This window comes from Thermobia domestica, chromosome 13 (assembly GCF_964235325.1).
Source record: "Thermobia domestica chromosome 13, izTheDome1.hap1.1, whole genome shotgun sequence".
Taxonomy (NCBI): domain Eukaryota; kingdom Metazoa; phylum Arthropoda; class Insecta; order Zygentoma; family Lepismatidae; genus Thermobia; species Thermobia domestica.
This window is the reverse complement of record NC_137466.1, coordinates 95688123-95706256: the sequence shown is the minus strand read 5'-3', so window position 1 is coordinate 95706256 and position 18134 is coordinate 95688123. Positions and strand designations below refer to the sequence as shown.

General features: G+C 34.9%; 1 protein-coding gene across 1 annotated transcript in view; it reads left to right on the top strand.

Moving 5' to 3' along the window:
- The first annotated feature begins 4602 nt into the window (after positions 1–4602).
- Positions 4603–18134, top strand: part of Trissin (trissin) — a 74819-nt gene continuing 61287 nt past the window's right edge. Inside the window, exon 1 of the mRNA XM_081737563.1 lies at positions 4603–4807. The gene's annotated coding sequence lies outside the window, so the exon portion shown is untranslated. The remainder of the gene's footprint in view (positions 4808–18134) is intronic.

Here is an 18134-nt window from a genome sequence, read left to right as displayed (position 1 = left end):
CTGTGACCCACCACCCACCGTGACCCACTGCGACCCAACACCCACCGTGACCCACTGCGACCTACCACCCACCATGACCCACTGCGAGCCACCACCCACCGTGACCCACTGCGACCCACCGACTCAGTATGATCTACCGACCCTCTCTGCTCACTGCATTGTAGAGAGTATCTTCTGAAGACTGGTAAATTTGTCTCCGTTTTACTTTCAAGACCTTCCTTTCCCTTTCTTTTCCACTTGTTTCTGTCTACTTACCTGAGGTGAGTATATCTAACCAAGTGAAAAAAAAAAACTTCGGGCACTTTTGGATATTGATATTTTTAAGAGCAATAATAGCAATAGGACTTACACTACAACTTGGCTTTCGAGACCTGTGGGCTTTTAGAGCTAACTACTGGAAAAAATACATTTATGAATCACTGTAATATATAAATTATTTATAAAAAAAATTGAATGTAACTATGTGTGCCTGATCATCACGGTCAAATTGCAAAGTCAAATGAAATTACTTTTGGTATATAGTTAGACCTTAATCCAAATTGGGATGTTATATTGCTTTTATTATAATGCATAATATTGTAAGGAGGTAGTGAGGATCCGAATTTTTGCAAAGAAAAAATGAGTATCTCGCAAGCCGTTAAAGTTACGAAGCTGAAATTCAGTGTATTAACTCTTTATTGAAAATAAACAGAATGCGTCCTAGCATTTTTAAAAATTCTCCTTTATGTGTGGGCGGGGGCTCTTTCTATATATGGAAAATTGGTAGTGAGTTGGTTTGTAAAAAGGATCGAAAACGATCGATGTTATTTCAGACAAAAAAAATCAGAAACAAAAAATACAGTGCTTGGCTTCATATATCCATTGCTTTCTGCTATAATAATTGCTGAAGCTTATGTTTATTATATGGAGCGTTCACAGCACAGGGCAATCAACTCATAAAGTTGTGAGAAAATAGGCATAAAATTTGTACTGTAAGCTTAATTACACGGAAATTTGAAGTTTGGAGTGTACGCATAATTGTATGGAAAATTTTGCCCTTTTTTTTCCCTTTACGTTGGTCTACTTACTTTGATTTGGAACTTTGAAATTTCATCGTTTTTTTCACTGAAAAGTATTGATAATTCAACAAGGAAATAATTATACTATGATAATTTAATTGAAACTCATCGTAATTTGGCAAATGGCAAACAGCAGTGTGGTAATTGAAATTGAAGGAGGGAAATTCCCATTCACCTCTGAATACTTTCCAGAAACCTCGTTCCCTTGCGCTTTCTAGATGGGGGAGGGAACTTGGTAATGGTATGAAACCTTCATGTGTAATTACAAAAATTAAATTTATAAATAAATAAGAAATCATCAGTTTATCAGGCTTTAATTGATAATTTATTCACAAGATTCCCTATCAAAGGCGTGGTAGAAGAAATTTCTGTTCTACATGGGTCGACATTGTCAACTGACATGGTCGATATGGAAAAGATGTTGTATGGTGATAGAGAGATGATACTTCTTGCTGAGTATTTCAAAACTGACCGAGAAAAATCGTTATCAGACTTAAGTCTAACAATTAGATTGTCGATGAGAAGTTGCAGAAATCGGGTAGAAGTATTATCAATTTCCACGACAGAGTGCGAACGGGGATTTTCCCTTATGAATTTACAGATGACTGATATTAGAAATAGATTAAGTGCTCAAACATTGTCTAACTTGTTGCTCATCAATGTTAATGGCTCACCGCTAGACAAGCTCAAAGTAGACAAGCTAGTTATTTCTTGGCTGAAGGATGGACATCATTCCACTGAGGATGATTTACCGCCAAAAAGTTACCAACAGGAAATAAATCCGATTTCAGATTTGTTTCAAGGTGGAAAATTACGAGTTACGGAAAATGTATACTTGTATTACTAATGGCTTATTTGTGTTATTAAACTTTGTACCTACTTTTTAATAGCTCTCTTCTTTGCTTTAGGTAAACTACTTTTGAATAAATATTCTTAATAATTGCAACTTAAATTTAACGTGGTGTTTTAGTGATTACACAAATTACAATTATGAGCATACTTTATGGAGATGCTCTCACATAGGTTATCCGAGCACCTTTATACCCTATGAACAACTGATTTTTCAAGTCTTTCGTGAGAAAAATACTGTGAACTGAGAAACCATAACCTTTTACATATTGTACAGGGGTATTTTCCTGCGAATAGAAGTTTCTTGTGGAATGCGTTCAGAAATTAGCACTTGCAAGAATACTCTCTTAGTACAAGTATATTTTAGGCTCACACTAATTTCCCCCCACCTCGAACTGTTTCAATTTCCTCACTGACAAACACTTTACCATTTTATATCGTAAAAGTCAAATCCACCGTTATTGTAACAGAGTGCTGATTGAGCGATTGATTAGAAATTCAATCTCCGATTAGTGACAATTTCACAGTCTTGTTTTATTAAAAGTGCAAACTCTTTAGTCAATACAGAAGAGGCCGTGGATCGTGTTCAGAGTTGATGACGATGGATTTTGGTGAGTCAGAGTAGGTCACAATGGATGAGAATGGTTCATGGTGGGTGGTGGGTCAGAGTGGGTCACGGTGGGTGGTGGGTCATGGTGGGTCACAGTGGGTCACCGTTGGTCATGGTCATGGTGGGTCGTGGGTCAGAGTGGGTCGTGGGTCAGAGTGGGTCATGGTGGGTGGTGGGTCGGTGGGTCGTGGGTCACGCTGGGTGGTGGGTCAAGTTTTCATTGACCCACGCCAACTCTGAAGATAAGTAATGATGTGAACTCATCTAAACAATTGTATATACGAAACTTCGACTTATTATGAACCTATCACGACATACATTAAATTTGTGGATACTGAATTGAATCTCCGAATGCCAAATTTCTTGATTATGTAAATTAAAAATATGAAATAAAAAAGAGTGAAATGTTAAAGAAATGAAGCAGAAGTTACATATTGTTTTTTTTTATTAAAAATGTAATTAGTAAAATGTGAAAAGTAACTTAATTAAAGGTAACTTTAATTAAGGTTAAACATAAGGAGAATTAACTGAACGAAGTTAAGGAAGTGTCGGACGAAACTGATAATTGTTGTATGTCAATATTAGATGGTTACCTGTTGACTTGATTGATGAAGAATATTTGGTTACTTTTTTTATATTGTTCTTCAAGTGTAATCTAAGAGTTTATTCTCCTCCTTTAGTAGTACCAAGCAAATACTATATACAAGTTGTATATTTAATCAACATTATACGGTTCCATGAGCATTCACTCCTAAGAGAACCATGCCCTAAAATATATCCTATGGTTTAGAAGTTTAAAGTTAGACAATTATGTGTTTCATAAATGCATGTATCATTACTTACTGTTTATATATTGTGTTGTATATACATGTCAAGAAGTAAGTTTAAACGTAAAAAACCTTTCCAGACACGGAATCTGTTGAAATATTTCCCAAATGCTGTTTCCCAATATATTCAAAAATATTGTGAAGGTATTCTTTGTGGATAAATAAGATGAACATTTACGATTTTTCACGGCTAAAATGTCCGTGGTTTCGGAGTCACAACTACTGAGAAATTTATGCCATTAATTACTATTTGTAGTAGTACTTTGCTGTTTCATTCGTTCCTTTAGCTTTACGTCGTCCAATGCAATGTGAACTGGAGCCTAATGAAAGCTAGGTGTCTACTAGGAACTAAACCCTAACTACGATCACGATACATACCACGCTAAATTTTCGGCTACATTGAAGTTGTAAATTTATTTTATTTATGTAATTAATTTATTTATTTTGACATTTAGGGGTAAAATAACCACCGTAAACCACAATGCGTTCAAATTTCGGGGCTGTCCCACTGGGTATCTAACCTGAGACCCCGCGCACCAAAAGCGTGCGTGTCAACCACTTTTTTTATCACTCCTACTGAGACATTTGTCTCCATGGCCTGAACTAATCTAACATTATTCTACTTCATTGAACACAACAATGAGACGAACACACAAATATCGATGACTGTTAAAAACGCCCATGCTCTTCAGTGGGACTCGAACCCACGATAGAGGGCGCTGAATGATTTAAACCAAACAGATTTTCTTAAGCTTGCTTGAGACTAGAAAAATTACCTCAACTTTCAAGGAAATCCTCACATAACTAATATTACTTAATCTCTATCTAAAATGAGTATGCCGTCATTGACTTAACGTAAGTTATAAAAACTAACAGCCCAGAAGCTTCTAATTCATTTGACTTCAAGTCAAGTATTGAGAAGCAGATACTGTACCAAACCTCCCTCCCTATCCCTCCCGGTTAAGTACTTGATGCTAGGAAAACATCCAATTCTCTTTGGAATAATGAAGACAAAAGAGTAAATTGCTTATTTACACAAGGCACTTAAATCGTTCGATATTTCGATGGATTTGAAGTACTTCACATTGTTATGTTCTCTTCAACAGTTGAGAACGCAAATAGCATATTGAAAGAATATCTTGTAAAGAAATAAAACATATTGTTTCAATTGAATTTTATTATTTTTTTTAAAAAAAAAAGAAAAAAGAAAAGTATATTTCTTGTCCTGTGTCCTGTTTAAGTGTTATTTTCTTCGTAGAAACACCTAACACAGTGTTAAGGACGCCCACGGGAGAATCCATCAAAGTGGAAGCATCTCTGTCAAGTGACACGAGAAGGGGCGGAGCCAAAGTTTCATCGTATTCAATACGCGCTGAGCCAAGATATGATATAAGGGTCGACAACTACACGATATAGTCTCAGCTAGCCACCAGCGACTGCGGTGACATCTAGCACCAAGTACGGTAAGTGCAAATACTTAATCCTTTCCCTTAAGAATTGAATTATTGGATCATATTTTGTGATTTACTCTGAATTATTTGTGTTACTTTATCTACTTAAAAAAAAGTTAACGTAATTTTAGGAAGAATTTGCTGAAAAGAAAACAAAATGAATTTACTTAGTTTCTCTCACTTTTTTTAAAAAAAAATAGTGCAATTTAAAACATAACATTGTTTCAAACTTTTAAAGTTAAGAAATGTTAATAATTTCAAAAGGCCGTGACGGAAGAGGTGTATTCTTTATATTATCCAGATTATAATATTTCTATTTTAGTAGTTAAAACAAATATTAATTTTCAAATAAATAAGTTGGGGCAAGGTAGTTGTGTGGAAAAACGCTTACCTGTGGTATGTGGGGTCCCTGATTCGATCCCCGGCTAAGTAAGTTTGTGGTGGACAATAATTGTGTTCGTGGGTGTTCTCGGACTACAGCCGTTTTTCTTCCAAATTCTCATTAGACCAATTCTCCCATCATCATTCTCTTGCCTTTATCATCCGTCTTCCTTAACCTAAAGGGACATAACGTGGGACATTAAACTGAAGGATTTCCAACAAATAAGAAACAAAATTCCATTTGTTACGAATATATCAATGCTCTATTTAATTTCAAGGGCAAATATATGCTTCCTCTTTGATAGAAAACGGTAGTTGATAAAGAAACTTGGTTTCATTATTTTTTCTAAAATTTTTTATTCCGTTGCATACACTGAGAAAAACCCGTTCTCCGGATAGCGGTATATTGTACAAATATACGGAATCCTTATGTTTACTACGAAAGTCAGTACGGAGCATACTTTTCCCGCTTAGATGTTGCATCAAGCCGTTGCAGGATGTATGACATCTAACAGTCTTCCTACATTACATACGTATACGTATGTTGCATATGTTAGCTATATGTTACACGCGCCCAACTGTGTGAGATCCTGATCGCCTATATATAGCTCTTTCATTCGTACGGAAAGTATGTTTATTCGGAACACGTACGGAAAGTAGTATAAAATATACTTTTTCAGTTGTACGTTTGCTGTACGTTAAGTCCAAAAAGTACAGGATTTACACATGTAACCTACATTTTCACGTACGCCACATATTTTTTTCTCAGTGTACGTACTTGCTTTCTGATTTTCGTTTTACAAGTAACATTTTTGTTAGTGTTAGTCAGGGGTAAAAGCGAGTGGAACTCGGGGAACGTCATTCCTCAACTTCCATAAAATATCTATGGCATCCCTCCACTTTCTAAAAAGTACAATGGGCAAAAATAGGCACGGGGGTGGCGTGACGTCTTGCGTTCCCCTCCCTTTTCAGATCCACTTTTATCCCTGGTGTTAGTAGTAAATGTGTCAATATTCGGAGTAGACAAACAACAGAACATACGATGCGTAAGTTAAGGCTCTTCCAAGCTCATCCCTACTTAAAAAAAAAAAAAAAAAAAAAGTGAATAACTTAAAGGTAATGACGAATATCAAAATTTGTGGAAAGGGAGCCAGGTGGTATCCACAAACGCTATTATGTGAACCAATAATTGTTTTCTAGTCCTTTCGTATAATGCATACTTTTAGATGCCCAACAGTTTTGACGTGATAATCTGAACACCCAAATTCTTGGTCTATAAGAAAAGGTCTTGAAACGGTTTTAATAGCATTTTGTCGATTAAAAGCAGAGAATTCGTGTAATTATTAAGTTCGAAAACTTTTGTCGTCGCGAATTCTGTCGAGGAATTTAAAGCTTTAAAATATGTAAAACGATAGTCATGCCTGTTGTCTTGTATTGTGGTGTACTTTTATGTTGGGGTTTAATATTAAAATTTTGATAGCCATAATGTTATTAGCAAATGTAAACAAATTATTTTGGCAAGAGTATTGGCTATTCAATATGCCGGTCACTACTAAATAAGATACACCTTTAGTTAAATTATGGAAACGTGAATATTTAAATTATGTAAAAAGGGTTGATAGTATATTTACAATGATTTATTGAAATATGATAAGACTAATTAAATGAAGTTACAAAATTAATAATTAATTAATAGAGATAACAAAAGTGAATTTAATTAATTGATTATTATGAAAGTGAGATTTAAATGGGAGACATTTTTTATTACACGGTAAAAATCCTGAGCATTTCCTATTGAAAAATCACAATTTAACATTTATCCATATTATAGGATAAAGAGAAGGATAGTCATTTGCGTTAGTATTCGGCAGAAGAGACCAGAAGATCCAACCTTTGATGGGCAGGAGAGATCCATTTCTGTGTTTTGAACAATGGAGACTTCTTCAAAACAACTGCCTTGCCTCTCCACTGTACAAATTGGACCCTGAAGCAAATTTACTGCAGTCTTTTATATCAATCGTGTAACTGTGGTTAAATTCCTCTTAACCTATTTCTGTTATGACCCACTCACCTACAGAAGTTACATAGTATAGAATAATATTTAGAATATTACAGTTAGGTGGAAACTTCTGGTCTCTTCTAACTCAATGAACATAGAGAAATAAATCAATTTCTGGTTTTTCAACCTGTATGAAAAATATTTTAAAATATATATAACTTTTTTTCGACTGTGATTTCTACCACAGTATGGTTGCGAACCAGTTTTGCTTACTTTGAGGGAAAAACGTAGACTAAAATTATTTGAAAACAAAATCCTGAGACGAATATTCGGACCCAAAAGGAACGGGAATGGAGAATGTCGGAAACTTGATAATGAGGAACTACATATTTATGCCGTAATGTCATGTAAACAGAATGGAAGAAAATAGGAACGCTTTCAAAGTTTTAACTGGAAATCCAAACTGAAAACGACTATTAGGAAGACTTAAGCGCAGATGGGAAGATAATATTAAGAAGGATATCACTGAAATATGAATAGAAAGTAGAAACTGAATCCAGTTGACTAAGGACAAAAGTGAATGGAGATCTTTTGTGAACACAGCATTGAACCTCCGGGTTCCATAGGCAATAGAGCTAGTTAGTTAGTTAGTTAATAGCATTTTGTAGATATTATGTGGTTCATATTCTATATTTTTAATATTCTTTATTCTTTTTAAGGTATTCTCTAAAATTTAAAAAAATGTAGGGATGAACTTAGTGAAGAGGCTCCCTCAACACTGATATTCTTCTTCATATTCAGTGCATAAATAATTAAACAATTTGTTCCATCAGAATAAAAACTGTAGTGTCTATTTGGCAATGGGCAACATAATTTCCAGCGCAAAAAAGAATAAAAAGAAAAAAAGGTTTGCATCTTTCGATTTTGCCGGAAAATACACATATGAGAACATGACTGTAAATTAAAAAAAAAAAAAAAAGAAGTGGCCGCACTTGGATATTTCTTATTTTAACTTCTAACCAAATAAATCTGCAGAAATATATATCTGGCATTGTCAATGTTCTTCCAACATAATTCTTCATAAAAGTCACAGACTATTTGTGAGCTTATATGGCTTACATCGTGTCTTATCGGATTTTATGAGACTTCCCCCGTTTTCTCAGATTTTCTCGTTTCACAATTCTTCCATGTTTATCATTCACCTATGCTCATCATCCGTCTTCTTTAGATTAAAGGTTAGCTATAATCGTGGGATCTTAAAATTAGGATTTCATTTCGCTTCATTTCTAAAAGAATACGAAGTCTGAGTTAGGAATCACATGTATATTTCTGGCTTTCAGCACCTATAGCCATTTTAAACCTTGACGTATGATGGATAACGTCCTCCAGACAGCACACTATCTGAGGAAGTGGGGAAGGCAGTCCGAGACTTTTAAGTTAGGCACTATCCCGGCATCTGCCTGGTGTGAATGAGGAAAATTCAGGAAAAACTTCACTTAAGATGCCTGGTCAGAAAAGGCTTTTACACTTTTCCGACCGAGCGTCCCCATCGAGAATAGAACCCGAGATAGTTAGCGACTACACTACGCCGGACTACATGAAATTTAAATATGTGAATAACAATTTAAAACGTAAATAAAAAATGTTCAGATAGTCGAAGCATGAGACTATTCAACATTCGAGGCAATAAAAAAAATGAGATAGGAACGAAAGTTCTAGGAGGAAGTAGATCACGGCCTGTATGGTAAATGTATCATCCTCACGTAAAAATTATGTAAAGAAAACTACACACACACCCCAATCAGTTGAATCCATTGGTCCCCTGTGCATGCTTGGTTCTGAATGAAAAATAAACATCAAGAAGTATTTAAAAAATCAACATAATGCTTCTTGCGGTTTCTCATGAATAGGGCTCAGGTTTTTATGATTTAAAAACTTTTAAAATATGCGTGGATGTGTGCCTTAGAAATATCAAAATATGAACTACAATATGACAAAATGGCTCACAAAACATGTTTTAATTACAATTCCTCATAAGAATAGCTATTTATTAAGACGTTTTCAAAATTATTTTGTCCTAAAAAATATATATTTTACCTCTGTAGCATTGATCACGGTACAATGCTGACTCTATGAAGAGAAACGCTGAATGGCATTTTAATATTAAAAAGTTTACAAAGTTTGTGTGTGTGTGTGTGTGTGTAGGAGATAGGTAAGTGTGTATGTGTGTGTGTGAACAAATGTCTTTAAGTCGTGAAGCGTAAGTGAACTTATTTTCCTGATGTTCGCTAATAATTTTCTACTGTTATTTTAATAAATTTTAGAACTAATTTCAAATTTTACCATATTCATGAACTTTAAAGTTTTGCGTTATCTATATTTTGAATTTTTTCCCTAACCTTAGTGAATTTTCATTATTTTCCTGTTATTTTATTCTTAATATTTTGTATTCTGTTTTATTGATTAAAAAAATATTCGTGTAATATTTAGTCTGAAAGATCCGATGATTCATTAAACAACATGAACTAATTACATAGACTTCTATATGTTTACTATTCCATACAACGGGTAAGGGAACCCCAAATTGATAGGTTTTAAAAAGTAGAAAGCATATTAGTTGGATACTAAAGTTCAACATATGTTAGATGCCTAAGAACTTACTTCAATATGAATTTTACATTTTTGAAAATTTAAATTTATTCAAGTAAATTAAAATATAATAGATAAATGAATTTGGCAGTTTTATTTCCTGGTAAAATATAAATTATTAGGAATTTAATTTGAAAAGTACAAAAGAAAAATTGAAATACATATGATTTTCTGTATCAATATTGCCATATATATACATTAAAGCAAGAACATAATTTATATTATATCGTTGTTTTCCAATGCCCGAGAAGTTAGTGGAAAGATAGTATATTAGCTATGGCAATCATGTCATCATGTTTGGTTCAGTTTCTGCAGTTTTATTAGTGATAGCTAACTGAATAGAAATCATCACTCTTTTTCCGAAAGAGAGCAAACATGAATTATAAATATTGTAGTAGCTTCTATCTGACCATAATTTAATATTGTTTAGAATGCTTTGGTAAAATAAACCTATTTTGGTCGATTATTATAGAGCGATGTTTGACTAATATTTCCAATGTAGCATCAGCTTAAATACACTAATAGAAAGTCCAGCTTTGCGATTATCTTCATTTACAATTTAAATATCCAGTCACGTATTGGAATAGATGCCTTCCAATTTTGGTTTAGATGCAGTAAAGGAAAGATTAAATATACGAAAAGATTAAATGACACAAAATAACCGTTTATGGATTTAGTTTTGTAAACTGAACTCCATTAGGTTCTTATAGAATCTCTGAATTTACAATAAAATGTTTCCCAAACTCTGAAAAGCGAGGTATAAGAGAAATGTTATACCAAAACAAAATAGTTTTGTATCTGTTTCCTGGTTTCTGGTACTCACTTTTTCCTCGCCTCCTAGTTTGAATTTAAGCAGCTAGTTAAACGCATATAACAAGATGTATAATTTCCGGGCAGCAGAGATGGAGTGGGACAGTGGGTCACTGGGTCAAGTGGGTCAATTTTTCTGCGTGGGTCCCACCACCCACCACCCACCGTGACCCACTGCGACCCACCACCCACCATGACCCACTGCGACCCACCACCCACCGTGACCCACTGCGACCCACCGACTCAGTATGATCTACCGACCCTCTCTGCTCACTGCATTGTAGGGAGTATCTTCTGAAGGCTGGTAAATTTGTCTCCGTTTTACTTTCAAGACTTTCATATCCCTTTCTTTTCCACTTGTTTCTGCCTACTTACCTGAGGTGAGTATATCTAGCCAAGTGAAAAAAGAACTTCGGGCATTTTTGGATATTGATATTTTCAATAGTAATAATAGCAATAGGACTTACACTACAATTTGGCTTTCGAGACCTGTGGGTTTTTAGAGCTAACTACTGGAAAAAATACATTTTGAATCACTGTAATATACAAAGTATTTATAAAAAATTGAATGTAACTATGTGTGCCTGATCATCATGGTCAAATTGCAAAGTCGAATGAAATTACTTTTGGTATATAGTTAGGCCTTAATCCAAATTGGGATGTTATGTTGCTTTTATTATAATGCATAATATCCTAAGGAGGTAGTGAGGATCCGAATTTTTGCGAAACAAAATGAGTATCTCGCAAGCCGTTAAACTTACGGAGCTGAAATTCAGTACTCTTTATTGAAAATAAACAATGTGTTCTAGCATTTTTTGAAATTCTCCTTTATGTTGGGGGGACACTTTCTATATATGGAAAATTGGTAGTGAGTTGGTTTGTAAAAATGATCAAAAACGATCGATGTTATTTCAGAAAAAAAATCAGAAACAAAAAATACAGTGCTTGGCTTCATATATCCAGTGCTTTCTGCTATAATAATTGCTGAAGCTTATGTTTATTATATGAAGCGCTCACAGCACAGGGCAATCAACCCATAAAGTTGTAAGAAAAATAGGCATAAAATTTGTACTGTAAGCTTAATTACACGGAAATTTGAAGTTTGGATTGTACGCATAATTGTATGGAAAATTTTACATTTTTTTCCCTTTACGTTGGTCTACTTACTTTTATTTGGAGCTTTGAAATTTCATCCTTTTTTCCATTGAAAAGTATCGACAATTCAACAAGGAAATAATTATACTATGATAATTTAACTAAAATTCATCGTAATTTGGCACATGGCAAACAGCAGTGTGGTAATTGAAGTTGAAGAAGGAGGGAAATTCCCATTCACCTCTGAAAACTTTCCAGAAACCTCGTTCCCTTTTGCTTTCTAGACGGGGGAAGGAACTTGGTAATGGTATCAAATCTTCATGTGTAATTACAAAAATTAAATGTATAAACAAATAAGAAATCATCAGTTTATCAGGCTTTAATTGATAATTTATTCACAAGATTCCGTATCAAAGGCGTGGTAGATGAAGTTTCTCTTCTACATGGGTCGACATTGCCAACTGACATGGTCGATATGGAAAAGATGTTGTATGGTGATAGAGAGATGATACTTCTTGCTGAGTATTTCAAAACTGACCGAGAAAAATCGTTATCAGACTTAAGTCTAACAAGTAGATTGTCGATGAGAAGTTGCAGAAATCGGGTAGGAGTATTATTAATTTCCACGACAGAGTGCGAACGGGGATTTCCCCTTATGAATTTACAGATGACTGATATTAGAAATAGATTAAGTGCTCAAACATTGTCTAACTTGTTGCTCATCAATGTTAATGGCCACCGCTAGACAAGCTCAAAGTAGACGAGCTAGTTATTTCTTGGCTGAAGGATGGACATCATTCCACCGCAAAAAAGTTATCAACAGGAAATTTCCTACTTTTTAGTAACTCTCTTCTTTGCTTTAAGTAAACTACTTTTGAATAAATATTCATAATAATTACAATTATGCATATTTGTAACTTAAATTTAACGTGATGTTTTAGTGATTACACAAATTACAATTATGAGCATATTTTATGGAGATGCTCTCACATAGGGTACCCGAGCACCTTTATACCCTATGAACAACTGATTTTTCAAGTCTTTTATGAGAAAAATACTGTGAACTGAGAAACCATAACCTTTTCCATATTGTACAGGGGTATTTTCCTGCGAATAGAAATTTCTTGTGGAATGCGTTCAGAAATTATCACTTGCAAGAATACTCTCTTAGTACAAGTATATTTTAGGCACACACTAATTTCCCCCCCCCCCCCCACCTCGAACTGTTTCAATTTCCTCACTGACGAACACTTTACCATTTTATGTCGTAAAGGTCAGATCCACCGTTATTGTAACAGAGTGGTGCTTGAGCGATTGACTAGAAATTCAAACTCCGATTAGTGACAATTTCACAGTCTTGTTTTATTACAAGTGTAAACTCTTTAGTCAGTTCAGAAGAGGCTGTGGATCGTGTTCAGAGTTGATGACGATGGATTTTGGTGAGTCAGAGTAGGTCAAAGTGGATGAAAGTGGTTCATGGTGGGTCAGAGTGGGTCACCGTGGGTGGTGGGTCACGGTGGGTCACAGTGGGTCATGGTGGGTGGTGGGTCAGAGTGGGTCACGGTGGGTCGTGGGTCATGGTGGGTCGTGGGTCATGGTGGGTGGTGGGTCAGTGGGTCGTGGGTCAAGTTTTCATTGACCCACGCCAACTCTGCCGGGCAGTAGATAAGATGGTTAGGCAAGCAATACAACATTTGTGTTATGGTGGGTTGCATATCTTATACTTGCTGCTTGCAATGTCAGAAATCATAAAAATAGCCAGCCATGGACTGGCATAGGACTCTCAAGCACAGTATTTAATGTTGTAAACGCACTGTCTTAATTATAGAATATACTAAAGGGAAACAAAAGTGGCAGTTGAATAAGAAAATAAAGAAAAGCCCGATTATTCCTGAAATTCCATGAAACTTCTGATTTTCCGCGAATAAAAACGAATTCCATGGATAATCCGCACATGGAAATGATTTTATTTTCTTTTATTTACTCTAGAGAACCTATACGTACAATAATTATAACTTAATAAACAGTAGTTAAATAAGTTTGTTGGTTTACTTTTTGGATATAGTATACATAAAGCCGCGTCAGTTCCCGAAGGAGCTGGACGCTCATACTTTTAGGGATTATTCATTGAGTATCTACGAACTTACCAAGGGGGTAACAAAGCGACTTTGATTTACTTATCAACTGATACGAAAATAAAAAAGAACGTACCTGTACTTTATATCTGCATGTGCAGTGCCCTTGTACTTTATCTATGACTATGTGTGCGTGTGTGGGGGGGGGGAATTTAACGCATATCGCATGTCTTGTGCAAATGGATACTTCTTAATATTGCACTACGTACAAAAATTTATGGTATTTCATGTAGAAGTGGTAATAGAACACAGAAGAAACGCAGATCACGGCGTTCTCATGTATACTATTACCTACTTTTTCACTAAAACTTGGGCAATTGTTTTTCTTTTATGTTAAAACACTTCTTTATTTGTGATTGAATTTTTTATACCGTAATGTAAATTGTCGTCGCAAAAAAGAAGAGAAAAGGAAAGAAAACCGCGGTTAATCCGCAAATGGAATAATTCGAGATTTTACTGTCTTTAATGTTATGATAGCTCAAAAACCATTGCTCGTCACGCTGTGCAGTATTCATAAATATTTTTTACACAAGGTCAAACATTTCTAAGGAAGTAAACTTCAAATAATTTTGTTGCCAATACCGGCAAATATATTTCTGAGCGAGCAGTACTTAAAACATCAAAAATATGCTTTTATATTACCTTTTGCGCAAATATTTCCTAAACATAAAAAAATGGTTCAATTTGAGACCATTTCAGAGACAGGTGTTTATTTTGAATTAAACATACAAAGATTCCATTATGAAAATATGGCGTGTTGTAGAAATTCGAGCTCTACTCATGGGTATTCAGAAAATTAGCTCGTTAATCTGCAATGTTCCTTGTCTTCGATTTGTGTCTAGTACATCATTGAGTAATTATTGAAACCTGAATTATAGAAGCAACAATTTAAGGTCTAGAAAGCAAAGACAATAAGAGCCAATGTTTGAACCATGAATTCGTGTAAGAGTCACCTCGTGACTGCAGTATTCGATTCAAGTACATGCATTCAAAGGCTTTGTCAATCGATCAAAAAAAAATGCATCTACTCTGTATAGGTTATTTTTTACGTTACAATGGTATGGTTTTCGTCTTGAGTTTTCTATTGAATCAAAACGCTTAGCTCTATCATTAATACGTTTAGTTAATATAATAAATTATAATCAACAATAACTTGTGGCTTTCAACATTAGAGTATGTATAGGTGAAGACAAAAGCGTTCTGTAATACGTAGCATTCTGGTTTAATTGTACTGTTTAATGAATGAAATAAAATGAAAATTCTAATTTTACGTCCCACAATTATGCCCTCTAGATTAAAGAGACGGATGATTACTGAAAGTGAATCATTGGGTCTTATGAATAAAATGGAGTCTTGCCTCTGCTCACTTTGCTCATGAGTGGGGTGAGCAAGCTCTGTTTCATAAGCAAACTCTCATATTTCGTTTGAATAAAAACTATCATAGTTGTGAGAACTTACTTCTAAATAACCTGAGCATGCTCACAGAGTTTGCTCGACTCCGCGCCCAGACAGTCAAGCAAGTAATCTGTCATCTGTTTAAGTAATTTAAACAAACATGTTAAAAATGAATTATATGGAAGATGATTTTGGAAAAAAGGATGATTCTTTGCCAGTATTTGTGAACATAATAAAAGATTATCCAATCACTTTTAGTGAATTCATGTTGCCAGAAGTAAGACAAGAGAAAGTATCTGCTCTTCCATTAACCCATTAGTGCCGTGCGTGATCATATGATCACAGCGGTTAGTACTTATCAAAACAAGTCTTGTGTAACTTGCTGTCAGTTTTTTTCTTTACATGATACGCTTTGCCTACTAGGGGAATGTTCTGGAAACACTATTCAAACAAAACAAGTTCCATATTCGGCTTCAATGCAATCTGGAGGCACAGTTATCGACAGTGCACCAAAAATAGAATAAAAACGGCATCGTCCTCATACCAGGTATTAAAAGATATTCTTATATTTTATCCTTTCAAATTATTTTGTGCTTGGTTATATTTTAAAGATGTCAAAGGTTGTAACAGATTACATTTCACTAATCTGAAAATATTTGGGGCATGCTTATTCAAGTTTTTCAACAGTGTGATCGTATGAACACTCAAGGCGTTTAAGTAGATTTTTCTATCTTACGTATGTACGTAAAAATGTCGATAGTACAGTAAACTTTTGCAGATAATTTAGAAAGGTGTGTACATGCTTTCATTTCATTTCACTTGTTTTAGTCTTTCCACTTCATTATTATTATTATTATTATTGTTATTATTATTATTATTATTATTATTATTATTATTATTATATAACTTTTGCTACTACTGTTGCTTTTTTGTGTGAGTGCTTTCATTGGAGACGTCTTCACTTCTACAAATCCTTAATATTTTGGAATTCAATGACATGCAAGACATAGAAATCATACATCCTGAACCCCCGAAACCTAACATCTTTTCGGATGAAGATTCAGGAGAAGACGATTGCAATTATTCAGGAGGAAGATTCAGGATAATCGATAACCTTACAGGGCGCCAATTTACCAATCACGCTGAAGTTGTTTTCACAGATAATACTCGACTTGGTGAAGATGGTGTGACAAAAATGTGGCCACAACAGCGCCTATATGTCACGGGCTCAGGCTGTTTCTAATGTTGAACGATACTCTCAAGAGTGAAAAGAAGAAAACACGTGTAACTCGTCTATATTTACTAGGAGAATACAACAAGCACATAGAAGATATACTGATCAAATAGACAAGATTGGAAAGAAATCGCATTGGAATCCGGCCCAAATAGTGCTGATGGGCACTTTTCTTATGGATGATTGATTTACGGGTGCGAAATACGTGGCTTCTGTTAAGCAAAAATAGGATACACATCTGACACTTGTAATTTCTAACATACTGGCAGAAATAGAAAGCTATTCCATTAGGTGCAGGGCTTCCAGTTATTTCTAAGTTCAGCAGTGAACAATAACGTGTAAGTGGTTACGTTCATCTTGGTGAGAGAGTCCACTTGGAGGTTCGCTCTAATCGTAAACGTTGTGCATTTATCCTGTGTTCAAGCAGTTCTTTCGAAATGTTTCAAATGTAATGAGGGCTTGCACGTACACTGACATTTTTCTTTAAATGCCATAAAGTCCATGTACGCCCGAAGGTGGGGCAGGGTGGGGCCCGGCCCCTCCTGGCTCATTCAAATATATACGTAATATAGCAAACCACTTATATTGAATACCAGAGGTAATATAGCGATCATGGTATATCCCCCATTGATTTTTTTCTGCTCCCTGATAAAGTTCCATTGATAATGGGCTTCATAACCTACAACTCCATAATCACAATACCGTGCTTATTTTGTCTTCCAGGTTGTAACAGTTTCTAAGACAATAAATGCTTTTTTCTTTTACATATGTGTGAATAATTTAACAGGGCATTCATATACTCATGCTATCTTAAAGTGCTTACTTAAACGCCTAGCGTGTTCATATGATCACGGGGTATCCTAACGAAACTGCTTACGTCACGAACTCAAAATTTCTCATGCGTGGTCTTCACACCTAAATAAGCAAAAATTACCAATTTCACCAAAATTGAAAACAAAAAATAATTCCGGCGTTAATGGGTTAAGGAAAAATATGGAGAATCATTTGGTGTTCTTGTTACAGAATCACAGTTGATCAGAAATTAGCTAACATGAAAAGCAAGATTAAGAACAAAATGGACGTGAATAGGGCAGGAAATAAACCACAAATGGAATGATTGATGAAAATACTAGAACTATTGTATGCGCGCCGATACAAATCCTGTTATTAATAAGATTGAATGTAAGCTACTTTAGTCTAAAGTCATATGCTATTTGTGTTTAAAATATGATAATTTATAATAAAGCAGGAGTTTTTAACCTGGGGTCCACGAACCCCGGGAGCCCACGGATGTGTATTTAAGCGTCTCTCTGTGAGATAAAAATTAATATTTAGCCTCCTACAGTTCGTATTGTTAATTTATTTCGCACCTTGTTATTCGCTGTTATTTTTCTCGAAGTATTTTCTCACATAAGCTTAATGTGCCAATAATGCGAAGTCGTCATTTTCGTGGCTAGCGATACGGGGAGATTTTTCACTTCAATGTCCAATTAAGCATACATACGTATATTTAATAAAACGATCCAATAAATATACAATTTTATTTATCCCTTTCCGCCCGAACCCGCACAATCGTGTAGGTAGCTTTTCTGTATTACACAAGCAAGAATTTTTCATTTTTCACGCTCACTACGGCTTCAA